This window comes from Bos javanicus, chromosome 22, assembly GCF_032452875.1.
Source record: "Bos javanicus breed banteng chromosome 22, ARS-OSU_banteng_1.0, whole genome shotgun sequence".
NCBI classification, from domain to species: domain Eukaryota; kingdom Metazoa; phylum Chordata; class Mammalia; order Artiodactyla; family Bovidae; genus Bos; species Bos javanicus.
In genome coordinates, this window is record NC_083889.1 from 33,603,600 (window position 1) to 33,618,847 (window position 15,248).

Genomic DNA, 15,248 nt, shown 5'->3' on the forward strand with positions numbered 1-15,248 from the left:
CCTAAGAAGCTGACATTGATTTCCGTCCTTTTCTGAGGCTTGGATAGGACCTATTCTCTTGACTTTTTGAATTATACCTTATCTTTCTAAAAAGTGTTTTTTTAACCCAAGTTAGTCAGAGTCCATTTCTATTGATTTCTATCAAATATATGTGATATCAAGTGTTAATATTTAACAGAAGCAAAGGCGGGGTGGGGGGAAGTTTTGAATGGTAATTCAACAGTGTTGATTTCACAGTCAAGTTGTGTTTCTGTGTTTCTGTGACATATTGGATACTAAGAATCACAGATCGATGACATTAATATCTTAGTAAAGTACAATCCTTCATTTTGCCACACTCAGGGAAGAATTCATTTTGTTTGGGAGAAGTTGGTAAAAGAAAATAACTAATAAAAACTCAGCGTTTCTTTATAGTGATTTAGGTTTTTGCTGAATTTGAAATTTTTATGCCAATACTTCTTGGGTCACTGATTTAGAAAAATTAAAGACATAAATCATATGAAAGCTATAATTGCCAGGGTGGTTTGGTTTTCACCTTATATTTATAAAATCTATTTGTTTTGCTGTATTTTATTGTCTTTACCTGATTTTGTTTTTATGCTAAAACAGTTTCTTCCTTGGGATATCTATTTATCTAGGTGCTGCTTAGACACTGTATTGAATCATAGTTGCGGCATGCAGGGCTTTTCCTGTTTGCCAAATAGTGCTAACATCTTTAAAAGGAAGCCAATTTTTCTGTGGTAGCATTCATGACATTATCAGTCCATGGAGAAGTCCTTTGGGAGACATCTTGGATAATAAGTACCTAGCCAGCATATTACAATGTAGAATTTTCCTTTTAAGAGATTTGTTTCATAATTAATGGTAATTATAAATAATAGCTACTTTATTAATTTTGGAACATTTATTAAATACTACATAATGATAAAAATTTAATTTATTTTTCATAGTAATCATATGATTTAGGAATTCATCATGCTGAAGTTACAGATAAGGGACGTGAAACTTAGGGACTGTAGGCAATGCTTCAGCATCACACAGAGATAAAACTAGGATTTGAAACCAAATCTGCATGACTCAAAACTCATTGCTTCCAACAACTCTAGCATTTTGGCTCCTCCTCAACTTTCCATTTACCTCCTAAATGATTCAAAATGTGTGTATATTCATATTTTACACTTTCAACAAAATGAAAGCACACATTTTTCTATGAGTTAGCACAGAGAATCCAAAAATCTCAGCTGGGTGTTGACTCTCTCAGTACTGTGGGCCATCCAGCCAATTTCAGAGTGGTTGGTTATACATTTATGGTGGACACTCTTAAATTTTTATTAAATCAGTAAATGAACGGGTAGTGTTGAATAATCGCTTTGGGAACAACTCTCATGAAAGTATGTTTTCCAAGCATCTGTGAATTTGAACCATTGCTCCACCCACTGTCTCCTGTAGGGCAACAGGTGGGAGATTCCAATGAATAAGACTGATCTTTTTCTTGACTGAATCATATTCATAGAAGAAAAGAAAGTTAAATGATAGAACTTGAGATCTGAGAAGATGCTCAACACAGTCCATCCTTTCATTTTCCATATGATGAAACTAAATCATATTCAATCAATGATATACCTTCTTAGCAATTTGTTCAGTTCAGTTCAGTCGCTAAGTCGTGTCTGACTCTTTGCAAGCCCATGGACTGTGGTACACCAGGCCTCCCTGTCCATCACCAACTCCCAGAGCTGACTCAAACTCATGTGCATTGAGCTGGTGATGCCATACAACCATCTCATCCTCTGTTGTCCCCTTCTCCTCTCACCTTCAATCTTTTCCAGCATCAGGGTCTTTTTAAATGAGTCAGTTCTTCACATCAGGTAGCCAAAGTATTGGAGTTTCAGCTTCAGCATCAGATCTTCCAATGAATATTCAGGACTGATTTCCTTTAGGATTAACTGGTTGGATATCCTTACAGTTCAAGGGACTCTCAAGAGTCTTCTCCAACACCACAGTTCAAAAGCATCAATTCTTCAGTGCTCAGTTTTCTTTATAGTCCACTCTTACATCCATATATGACTACTGGGAAAACCATAGCTTAATACGCTGTCTAGATTGGTCATAGCTTTTCTTCCAAGGAGCAAGCGTCTTGTAATTTCATGGCTGCAGTTACCATTTGCAGTGATTTGGAGCCCAAAAAAGTCTCTCACTGTTTCCATTGTAGCAATTTGTAGATGCTTTTGTTTCTACTAATGTCCATATATTTGTGTATTTATAAACGTGACATGATGGAATACACTAATCAGTGTATTCCATGGACTCTGAACTCTGAACACTTGGACTGCAATTCTGGCTTTGTCGCTTATGAGTTGTATATCCTCAGAGCATTTACTCTAACTGTTCTGCACCTAATAACTTTTATATAAGCTAGTAAATTACTATAATTAATAAATGTTAGCTATTACTTTTATTTTGTCCATACATTCACATATGTATCAACTTGTAAGAGAGCATTTGATACTGGGAAAAGCACAATCATAAAATGACTTCCAAAAAGATTCAGTATAATACATAATAATGTATTGGCATTGACATTTGACTCAGACATCAGTTAGCTCAAGCTAATTTTTACTATCATGCAAAACAATGCCAAAATCTCATTGGTTTGCAATAGTGACTTAGCAGCAGCAGCAGCAGCAAAGTTTAAGTTCTGGGTTGCACTTCACACTGATGTTGGTAGAAGTAAGGCTGGGCTGAACAGAATCTCAAGTATGCTTCATCTTTGAAGGAGGAGCTCATGTCTGGGACTTGGCCAGTTTCATGGAGGAGAAGAGGGAGCACTGGAGGATCAATGACTTTTATAATTTCAACTTGAAAACAATATATATCACTTCCACATGTATTTCACTTACCAAAGTAAGTCACAAGGCCTAACCTAACCTAAAAGAATCAGGATAGTAAAATCAGCCCACAAAAAAGAGGAAAAAAAATTTTTGAAGAATACTATTGCTACCATACCTAATAATGAGTAGTGTTTATTAAGCATCTATAATATGCCAAGAATGACTCTATATGCTATTAGATACATTATATCTCACCTCCACAAAATCCAAGTAAGATCATTGTACTTGTTCCTTCTCTATAAATGAGGAAACTTGCACACAATAAAGTTTTATTTATTCAAGCACAAGTCTTGCATTAAGCTCTGTAATGCACTTTGCATTACACCTCACTGTGGATGTGCATTGATGACCAGAAAAGTCAAGACCTTTACCTTCCAGGAACCTGACATTAGCAGTGGAGATGAGTTTACAAATAATTGTTTGATTGCAATTGTGGTAAGTACTCAAAGTAGAGGTACAGGAGGATGTGAGAATAAATGCAGAAATGAGTCAAGGAAAGTTTCTCTGAGAAAAGAATCTTTGAGCTGATGAATACAAGGCTGTAGGATGAATGTACGAGTGGACTTCTTGTGCATAAGGCCTGAGGAGGAAAATTACACAGACCTGATGTCCCAGCAGCTTTCACATGATTGATTGATGAAAACATATCAGAAGTCACAGGCAGAGGATAAAAGTTCTTTCAAGAAACAGAAAGGAGAGTCATGTGCCATGGAGGTCAGGAGGTTTTGACCCACATTACCTGACTCCAAATCTTCATTTTCCCACTTACCACCTCTACAAGATTTAGGCAATTTATTTAACCACTTATCTCAATTACAAAATGGGGACAGAAGCAATACCTGTTTTGAATTTTGTCAAATGAGCTCATTTTTGTAAGGTACTTGAAACTGTGCCAAGCACGCAATCGCTAAGTCGCTTCAGTGGAGTCCAACTCTTTGTGACCCTATGGACTGTAGCCTACCTGGCTTGCTGTCCATGGGATTCCTCCGGGCAAGAATACCAGAGTGGGTTGCCACTTCCTCAATAAATCTTAAGTTTCCATCTTGTTGCTATTGAAGCACACAGAAAGGGAAACACGGTGGCATATTGGTTAAGCAATCAGGTGTCAAAGTGGCCAGATAGGACAATGAGCCCAAATGAGAACAACTATCATGGCTTCAGTCACTCACTATGATAGTGCAACTGAGATGCAAAAGAAGGGTGTCAGGCCCCCATAGTTCTCCTGCCCCTCAAGGAATTGTAGTAGTTGAAGGTCACGAGGACACAATGCACATAGTAGGGGGAATCATTTCATCCTGGAGCCCCAAACAAAGGCTCCTGAATCTTTCTGGATGATGGGGTAAGGGAAGGGAGACAAGAGAGAGGGATTTGTGTGCCAAGTCTGGTGTGGAGAGAGCAACAACCTGCTGGGAAAAAGTCTTGTTATTGGTCTGAGAAATCGTGCATTGAATTTGGCCTGGAACCAGACTTCTTAATATTCATTCAGAGCTATAAATTTTTTTGACTTAAATTTTTCCAGCTGCTTATCATACCATGACTGGAGTAAGAATTGCAGCAGGTCAGCTGGAAGGGTCTGCTTATCAGCCTCATTTTTATTTGTGTATTTCAATAGGCCTCTGGCTCATCTCAGTGATTTTGGAGACTGACTTTTGAGCATGTGGAAGTCGTAAGAACCTTGCACCTAGCTCCGTATTGTGCACTATGAATTCCCCAGGTATACCAGCCCCCTAGTAGTCTGGGGCTTCAGATCCTCTAGAGGCAAATCCTGCAACTTGTTGCAATAAAGCAAAAAAGACCAGTTATGACTGAAGTAAATTAAATGGAAGCTCAAAATGAAGCTGGAAGATAGTAAGGGACCAGATCAAAGTGTAAATGAATCGACCAATGTCATACAGTTAAATCAAGAGGGAGTCAAAACTCATAGCCAAATGTGCCTGGTTCCAAAGCCTTGTTCAGTGTACTGAGTCAGATCAGGAAAAAAAAAATCATTTGAAAATGATGATGGATGAGCAAACTGTCTCAATATTTCTACAAAGTTGTACCTGGAGCAAAGGGAGGACATGGTGCTATTAAATATAGTTCATTGTTAAGAACAGGGAAAACTTTGCTTAAGATTCTAGAATCAAATTTTGATCTTTTAGTCTTAACAATAGAGAGTGAAACTTGGGGATATAGAGCTGATGGAAGCTGACGGATCAGATGAGCAACCTGAATCCAATAGCCTAACAAGGCAATGGCACCCCACTCCAGTACTCTTGCCTGGAAAATCCCATGGATGGAGGAGCCTGGTAGGCTGTAGTCCATGGGGTCGCTGAGAGTCAGACACGACTGAGCAATTTCACTTTCACTTTTCATTTTCATGCATTGGAGAAGGAAATGGCAACCCACTCCAGTGTTCTTGCCTGGAGAATCCCAGGGACGGGGGAGCCTGGTGGGCTGTCGTCTACGGGGTCGCACAGAGTCAGACACAACTGAAGTGACTTAGCACAGATGTGACTCATACCCTCTCCAGGAATTAGTTTATCCATGTAACACAATGAGGGAAAAAGTAAACCTGAGTCAATGCTCACAAACTTCCATTTGTTAAATATGAGGCAAAATTCTGACAGCCATAAAACAGGGTGAACAGTTGTGTGTTTGTATTAAAATATCTTTGAGATAAGCAATAACCAGCTACCCGAGCAAAGGAACATCTGCGATATTATCGTGCTATTTCTGGCTGAGTCATCTCATGCTGAGAGAAAACACAGAGAAATGGAGATATCATTGTGGTGTTCTTAATTGAGTGAAGAAAGGGCTCTTTTTTCATTCTTGCCAGGGTGGACCCTAGAGATGCAACAAGTATCATTTAAACATAAAGTTTTAGCTGATTGCTTTATTTGTCTGCAAAACAGGCATTGTGACCTACTTTAAAAAAAAAAAAAAAAATATATATATATATATATATATATATATATATATATATATCTGCCCTGACAATTCCTGGAATAAAATGTGAACGTGCAAAGTCTTATAATTAATGAATCTACCTGTAGGTTTTTAGTTTTTGGAAGGACTTCTCTTTTTGACCTCTGGAGAGGAGAATAGTATGTTAGACATATTTGATAATACTGTTTCTCAGATTCTTAATTAATAGGCAAAACCCCCTCCATAACAAGTCCTAATAAGGTGCTAATTTATTCACTAACCCCCTTGAATAGGGATGAGACCAAGAAAGACACTCATTACACTGAATTATATCCTATAGAAAAGCAATGAATTAATGGAATCAAGATTTTGTATTATTTCAGGAAGCCTTAGAAGTAACTTACTGAGGACCTTTCATTATACAGTTGATAAAACTGTATCTACAGAAATGAAATCTCCTGCCAGGTCTATATAATTGTCAGATAAGTTATTGAAAAGTTACAGAAAAACTTTGAGTCTAACATGCCTAGATATAAACACTGAATTTTTGGCCTTGAACAAATTCCATAATCATTCCGATCTTCAGTTTATTCATTTATAAAAGGGGGAAACATTATAGATTCTTCTTTTGTAGGATTCTTGCATAGAATAAATTAGATACTACATTTAAACTGCTAAGGTACAGCACTCTTCTTACAGTCAATACTCAATAAATAGTTATTTTCACCTTGAAGAGAGCTGGAAAAAAGTACAGTCCGTATAGTCAGTTTACTATATCAAGTTACTTCTGCACATATAGTAAAAAGAGAGAGACAGAGAAAGAGAAAGAGAAAGAAAGAGAGAAGAAGGAAGGAAGAAAGAAAAGAGAGGAAGGAAGGAAGGAAGAAAGAAGAAGAAATCTAGATCTTGGAACAATTCATCAGTTTTTCTGGATAGATTTACCAAGTCCATGAGAAGCACACTACCAGAACACCTAAGACAGAAATCACAAGTTATTTAGCAAGACTTTTTTCAACTCAAGTGATAAAAAGGACAAAGCAAACAACCTGAGGACTGACTGAGTTGAAAGAACTGACTAGATTGATCAGGCGATCCTGTTGCTTAACTTATCTAACCAGTAGGGAGGAAGAGAGATTTTTATCCTTATTCCTGACAAAGTAAATCTTACCAGTTGGTTTTGCGGTAGCCATGCCTGATACTCACATCTGATTCACAGAAGTCCTCGGCCTTCCTTAATGCCTATGAAAACAAAGAGCCTAGAGCCCAAGAATCCTTCACACAGGCAAATTCAAAGTCAGACATGCAGACAGAATGTGAACCGAAGTTTAAAGAAAATGATCAGTGTGTTCCTCCATTAGATATATGAATCCTTTAGAAAATTATCTTCAAACAGGGAAACACAAAATAAATAGCTGATGAAACAGAAATTTGCTTGTAAGTAGCACAAACTCAAGTCATCAATTTAAATTTGTGTTCTTTAATAATATAAGCCATAAGTTCGTATAGTACCTTTTATCTATACTTTATTGATCAGATAGCACATCAGACATATAAAACATTAATAAAACAATTCATTAGATATACTGAAGGCTTAGAATGCAACCCTCATATTTAAATATAAACTACTCCATTCTTCAAAATACTCAGCCCCTTTACCAATAAGTTAGTTATCATGATATTTCTGTAAAGTCTGAATGCACTGGTATTCTACCTTCATTTTCTGTGTGGGGAATAATTACTTCCCAGTGTGAATGATATTTATCAGAGCACAATGGAACTGGCACCCCCTGGAGGTGTGCAGCATGATAGCCCTGTATGTTTCCCAGATGCTGGCTTCCTTTTACATATGTCTTTTTTTTCCTGTAAGCCCTTGCTTTGAAATGGACAACATCTTTCTTTTTGCTTCGTATAAGTTCTTATAGGTGTTGATTTCAGCTAACACATGAGAGATATCTGGCCCTTCAAGTTCCAAATACATCAGAGATATCCCTGCTCTTTCCACCAAAAAAAAAAAAATCAGAATTATGCAACCCTATCAATACATCAACTGAATATCAAGAGTTGACTGAAAATGAGTCATCCCTACATGAAAACCTAAACAACCTTTAAAATATCACAGGACTCATACATCTAGTACATGCAGCCCTATAAGGGATTTATAGTCAGTTACTGGTATCTATAAAAATTTGAACAGAAATTGGCAGGAATATCACCAGCATGCATCCTCTAGACATTGATGGTTTGGTATTAAGTATTACTTTGGATTTTTATAGATACATTATTTAACATCACATAAGAACCTATTTGTCATCTTTAATTATAGTTTATATTAGTGTTTATATTGATTGGTTTTTGATTGACTCTGAATGCTTTGTCCAGGGACAAAAAAAAAAGTAATTTCAATGAAAAATTGCTATTAGATACTTTCTGTGCTGTGCTGTTTAAAATATGCTTTTTAAAAATGCATGCTTTTATGGTAACTGGGCAACCATCATTTTTAAGTGTATCTAACCTCTAGTTATTAGGTTATGTGAGTAAAATAATATGTTTCATATGTAATTTCTAAAATAATTTAGAACTTATACTTGCCAGTTGGTGTTAATGTTTAGAAGGTCTGATTTTCCCAACAGCGGAATTTTTAGTTTACATTATCTTAAAATGTTTAAATTTGCATCTACCCAGTGAAAAAGAAACATGAGCTAACACAACATTTTTGCACATACAATTTGGAATTTCAGGGAGATGCTTGTTATAAATCATGGGCCCCTTTCCAGGGCTAATGAAGTAGATGCTATAAATATTATTGTGATGAATTAGTGTTTGGCTTTAAAGATTAATGATGATGATGATGATGATGAAGACGGTGCCACCAATTTTAAAAGTAAGGAAACAGAGTTTGGGGAAGTTAAGAAACATGTCCTAACTCACTTTGATACTGAGTAGCAAAACTTAAACCTATGTATGTCCAACACCAAAGCCTATATGTTTGCCAACAGATTTTCAAGATAAACCAAATTTAAATAAAATTTCTAAATGTATACAGATTTAAATGAAACATTCATAGAGAACATGGGTAAGGCAAACAAAGGAGATAATAAAAACATTGAAAGGCTGGGAAAACAGAAAAGGAAGTTTTTTCAAGACACTATAAAGAATTCTTACTGACCCCAACTGTAGTTTCCTGTTGGGTTTCAAGGGTTAACTCAGGCAGCAAGCTCCATATTGGAAAACATCTAGAATGTCAGGTTGAGGAAAGGCCAATAAGCAATATAGTGGTTTCTGATTAAGGATGCTAGTCAGTCTACTTCTCTGGACACCCTCACTTAAGACCACAGTCACCTATCAGCTGGACCACAGCAGCATTCTCAGCAGGCTCACTGCCCTCAGTCTTGCTTTCCCAACATACCTGTCATGCCGTGTTCATAGTACGGTCTTTCCAAAACAAAAATTTCATATCCTTACTCTGTTTAAAACTAATCTTGAACTCCCATGACCCTCAGAATAATGGAACACAGGGTGTTTACCAAGTCTTCCCCAGCCTTTTAAAATCAGACCCCATCCACACCTCACCTCTTTGGTCTGCACCTCTAATGATGCCTTTACACTGATTCCATCTCCACCCAGGCTCCCACTCACCCATCCCACTCTGACACCAGACAAGCAGACCTTCTTTCATTTCTTCTCAAAGTCATGATCTTTTTTCCCCCTTGGCCTTTCCATACCCTGGTCCCTCAGCGTGGACCCCTTTTATATCATCTCTACATATTTCACTGCTAACTCTTATCTAGCCTTCAGATCTCTTCATATCTCTGCTTATACACAATCCGCCTGTACCCCAAATCCACCTGTCTAGGCACATTGCATATCATTCCTCTCATTTATTCTAACATTTATGTCATAATGAGCTTTGTGATTTTCCAAAAATCCCATTAGAGGTACTGTTCCCTCAGGGTGGGTTCAAGCTCTGTCTTATTGACTGGGGAATTCCTAGTGCAGACTACAATGACTGCTAGTAATTGCTCAACAGATATTATTTGTCAAATAAATGAAGAGATGGATGGATAAATGAACTATATGGAGGAATATGACAGGACAGATGAGAAAGCAGAGACGTGACAAATGTAACAGTGCAATTTAGTCACCTCAGATACCAGAATCAAGCAGTAATACATTAAAGACCACAGTGTAAGAAAGCACTGTTTAAGGAGGAAAAAAAAATGATCTGTATCTTCTTGTTTCTCTAATAGCGTGTCCATAAAGTCTGGAAACACAATTAATGCTTTATTTCCTTTAGTTCAAAGATTTCTTTAATGATATTATATAACAATAGTGATAAACCCCATTATTTCTAGATTTTAGGGGCCCCCATAGACACAAGCATTTTGCAAATGATTTTCACAATCGTTATTGCTCCAATTTCTGCCTGATGTGGGAACAATTTTAGCTCTTTTAGTCAGGGAAAGGGGAGAATCAGTTGGTAGGCAGAGGTTGATCCAGAATGTTTTCTTTATCTGGAGCATGCTACCTGTGGGATGGCCTTTCTATCTATGAGCTTGTCCTACTTCTTTCTCTAGGGAGTTCTTGTGAGAGGTTGAGGGAAGCACACTATTCAAGAGAATGTCTTCAGTCTCACACAGATTTAGGTTCAAAGCCCAGCAGGGTTAGTATGACTTTAAAATATTCTAAGTGTCAGTTCTCACACATAGTCCTCCACACTCATATATTTTTGCAACACCCATTCACTGGGAAGTGGCCCTGACATGACCACTATAAAAAGGACCATAAACAAGATGATTTTCCCCAAAGTCTCCTCCTGATTTTCAAAAGTCATCCTTAAAATGAAATTATAAGTTACTCTAGAGTGAATGGACAATATCAGCTTCCTGGTGGCTCAGGAGTAAAGAATCACTTGCCAATGCAGGAGATGAGAGTTTGATCCCTGGGTCAGGAAGATCCCCTGGAGGATGAAATGGCAACCAACTCCACTGTTCTTGCCTTGGAAATCCCACAGACAGAGGAGTCTGGTGGGCTACTGTCCTTGGGGTTGCAAAAGAGTCGGACATGACTTAGCAACTAAACAACAACAACAAAGGGATAATATGGAAGAAAATAAATTGAATAAAAGGCTTGCCTTCTTAGAAATCAGAGTAGTTGTTGACCACAGAACTAGAGGCAAACAGGAAATAAAGATCTAGAAATTTCCAATAGGGAAAGAGAAAATCTTATACATGAAAAAAAGCATTCTAGTATGAATGTTACAAACTCAATATAACCACGTAAGACTATACAGAAATCACTGCTAACTATAGTTATCCTAGTGAGGGGAACAATTTTCACATTAGCTTCACATAGCATTTACATTTGTTACTTTGACAATGAGTGAAAGTGAAAATGAAGTTGCTCTGCTGCTGCTGCTGCTAAGTCGCTTCAGTCGTGTCTGACTCTGTGCGACCCCATAGACAGCAGCCCACCAGGCTCCTCTGTCCCTGGGATTCTCCAGGCAAGAACACTGGAGTGGGTTGCCATTTCCTTCTCCAATGCATGAGAGTGAAAAGTGAAAGTGAAGTCGCTCAGTCCTGTCCGACTCTTCACGACCCCATGGACTGCAGCCTACCAGGATCCTCCGTCCATGGGATTTTCCAGGCAAGACTACTGGAGTGGGATGCCACTGCCTTCTCCGGAAGTTGCTCAGTCGTGTCCAACTCTTTGCAACCCCATGGACTGTAGCCTACCAGGTTCCACTGTCTGTGGGATTTTCCAGGCAAGGATACTGGAGTGGGTTGCCAATTCCTTGATTACCATTATTTAAAACAAATGAAAAGTGCTATGGAGAATTGTTCTGTAAGAGTAGGGACCTCACTCTATTCTTAGCCCTTTTGCTCCAGGCCTAGAAATCTTTCCAGAGTTTTGTATTTCTGCACTTTTGTGGTAGGATAATCCCTTTGAGGCATTATGCTGTATATTAGTTTCTTTAAAAATAACCTTTCTCTATCAAATATTAAATTCTTCAGCTTTTTGTTAATTTTTAGAACATTTCAGAATTGGGGGTTATACTGCCCCTTTTCAAAGGAAAATCACTCTTTGCACATTTTGCAGTTAGAGCAGGAAACACACTCCTCTTCAAATTGCCTTTTTTATTTTTTATTGTTGTGTTACAGGACAACCTTCTGTGTATAGCATACAAATGATAGGTGGTGAAGATATTGCGGAAATGCATGCATAATAAATACAGTTTCATTTCAGTAGTTGGTGAACATTTCATAAAGCAAGAGTAGAAAATGGGACAATTTGAATATTTGGGGAGGCTTCAATATATATTCATTGTGCGTGCATATACATATTTACATACAATTTCAGCATTCTATTTATAAGCAAATAGCCAAAGAGGCAATTATTTGTATGTGGGCCAATATGACACAGTCAATGGTTTGGAAAATATAGGCTAGTTAACTGACTCATTATTGTGAGTAGAAAACGCAAGTAAGGTATATCAGCTCATTTGAAACATAAGCCACTGAAGACAGAGTAATTTCCTGAGAATCAAATTCAAGAGCTATGTTTAGAGATAAGTGTCTCGTTTTTGTAATATTTAAGAGAACAGGGAACTATGAAACATTTTGAAAAAGACATTTTAGAGTAAAACATGGCCCAGTACCTTTCTATAAAAGAAACCAGCAAATCCAACACATTCTTTGTGATTTCACATTTTGATTCCTAGGAATAGGATGTTAGTTGGGCTACAGTTTCTAATGCAGCTAGTCACTTGAATCACAAATGATCATACCTGTGGAAAGTGGTAAAATCAACCTAATGAGCCCTTATGTGAGTGTCAGAGGCCCTGTTGAAGTCACATATTTGAAATTACTCAAAAGACATATCAAGAGGAGACAGACATGCAACAGACGGGCTGTTTTGGTGAGTTAAGGTGTCGTGTGCATGCGACGGATGCAGCCAGTGCTCCATCAAGGCTCATCCTGCTAAAAACAGTGAATGAAAATGACTGATCTACAATTTGCATCCTCTTTTCAGTCCATCAACAGAACATTATTAAAACCAGTCAGCCAAAACCCATTAGGACAGCACTCACGTATAAAACAATGCCCAGGTCCGCTTGTTCTCCATTTTTATGCACTGCTACAGGACTATAAATATTCATCGTAATGTAACTGAAAATTATTGAAGTGAGAAAAAAGAGAAACAGGGAAGCCATTTGCTTCAATTCATAAACAGCATCTGTTGGGAAGTTATTCATAGATTGCTTCAGGGCCTGCCGAGCAGCAAGCCCACGGAAAAGGATGCCATTGCAAGCAAATTGGCACAAACTGCATGGAGATGCTATTAGACATGATTCACTGACAGCCAGGGAGAATGATCAGGCACTGGGTTGTTTTATGTGTTCTTTTATCACTGGGACACAGAACTACCCTCCAGCCAAAGTCTCACACAGTTCAAATTAGAAGAGCAACCTTCTAAGTGTATTAAGGCCTAACTAGTGGCTAGAGAAAGTTAGAAGCAGCAGCTAAACTCCAGGTGATAGAATTTGTTCACCTGCCCACACTTTAGGCACCCTTCAAATCCTGCCTGTACAACCTGGCAGATTTGAATGGCCCTGGTAATGCTGTGTCCATCAAAAATTAAACAGTAAAGAAAATAAGTTTCTCTAATGTTGACACTGATTTTGTTGTGTGTTACACTGAACAGAATGAAATTGAATGCTTACTACTTACCAAACCAATGTTAAGGAAAAAAAAAAATTAGCAAGGAATGTTTTCCAATCTGGCATTACTAGCACGATGAGTCGTATTTCATTAAAAAATGGATTTATGGCTTTCTAGTCAAAGCCCCAAATTCAGCTCAAAGAAAATAAACACAGCAAGAGCTTTCAAATGTGAAGTGATCATGAATAAAATAGATGGGTTGATTTAGTAACTGTTTATACTTGTATATTGATTTATGTGTTTGTGGTAAAAAGGCATCTTCAAGACAGAGAAAGAAAATATTTATTTCAGATTTGGGGTGTTTTTTGGGCAACATTGAATGTCGTCCATTTCAGGCTGAACTCACTGATCAAGAACCAGACAGAATATGTTTCATCATAAAAGACCCATGTGTATGCACATTCATACACACCTGCACACACAGAGAACCTAAAATCAGATCAAGGCTTTGGATCTGATTATCACTGTATAGAAAAAAAAAAACAACAAACTGGGGACAGGAGAACACATCGGTAATACCATGCAAGCGCAACCAGCAAAATCCAAACTATGGAAAACTGCAAGTGACCTGGTTTCCCTAGCAAACAAACTGCAAAGAAAATAAAGGAGGTGGGGAAAGAAAGAGGGAACCTATGGATTAAAAGAGTCTTAAGAGATACATCAAGTAAATGCAATGAGTAGCTCTTGTTTGGATCTTGATTTGAATAAAACAATTCTGTATCCCCTCCAATGTATATATATAATCACCAAAATGTATATACATAATCTGGTAAATTGGAATACAGGCTAGATAGTTGATAATTTTAAGAAATTGCTATCAGTATTTTTTGTATTATGGTTTTTTTTTAAATTTTATTTTATTTAACTTTACAATATTGTATCGGTTTTGCCATATATCAAAATGAATCTGCCACAGGTATACATGTGTTCCCCATCCTGAACCCTCCTCCCTCCTCCCTCCCCATACCATCCCTCTGGGTCGTCCCAGATGGTTTTATTTTTAAAGAGTCCTTCCTTTTTAGAGACATTGTAGTACCGGTTTCAAAATGATTAATTTGGGGATGGAAGGAGCAGGTGGAGTACAGATGAAACAAGAATTTGCCTGGTTGTATCATTACTGAAGCTAGTTATGGAACATGGGAGTTTATCAGCCAGTTCTCTCTGCTCCTTGAAACACTCTGTAATAAATTTTCATATTGCTAGAGTTGGCTCACAATAGTCCTGAGAATTGACCATTAAACTTTTTACAAGCCTGTTTTTAAACCAATGGTGGCTTGAATTCAGCCATAGTGGGTATATGGAAATAAGTTAATGCTACAGTCAAGTCTTTTTGTTTCTGAAGAATTAATTGTTGAACATTTACCAGTATGTCACTGCTTATGATCCCAGTGAACTCTTTATGTATGCTGGAAACTTTATCAACAGTAGTACAAGAAGCTGGCTTTTCACCTTAGGTTCTTCTCTGCTCTCCCTCCCCACTGCCACCAGCTTGTTTTTGTTGCTTTTTTTTTTTTTTTGCCTCAGATCCCAAGGTGTGGCAATGCATGGCCCCACTCTGAAACATTTCACCTGGTCTCCAATCATTTCTTCCCTGTATAAGCCCTTAGCTTTATCCTTCTGTCAAACTTATCCAATCTATGGCCCGTCTCCTTCAGGTCCTACTCTGACATAATACAGTGCTCAAATTTCTTCCTAAGTAAGAAGAAACCTGAGTCCTTCAGAAATAATTTTCTTT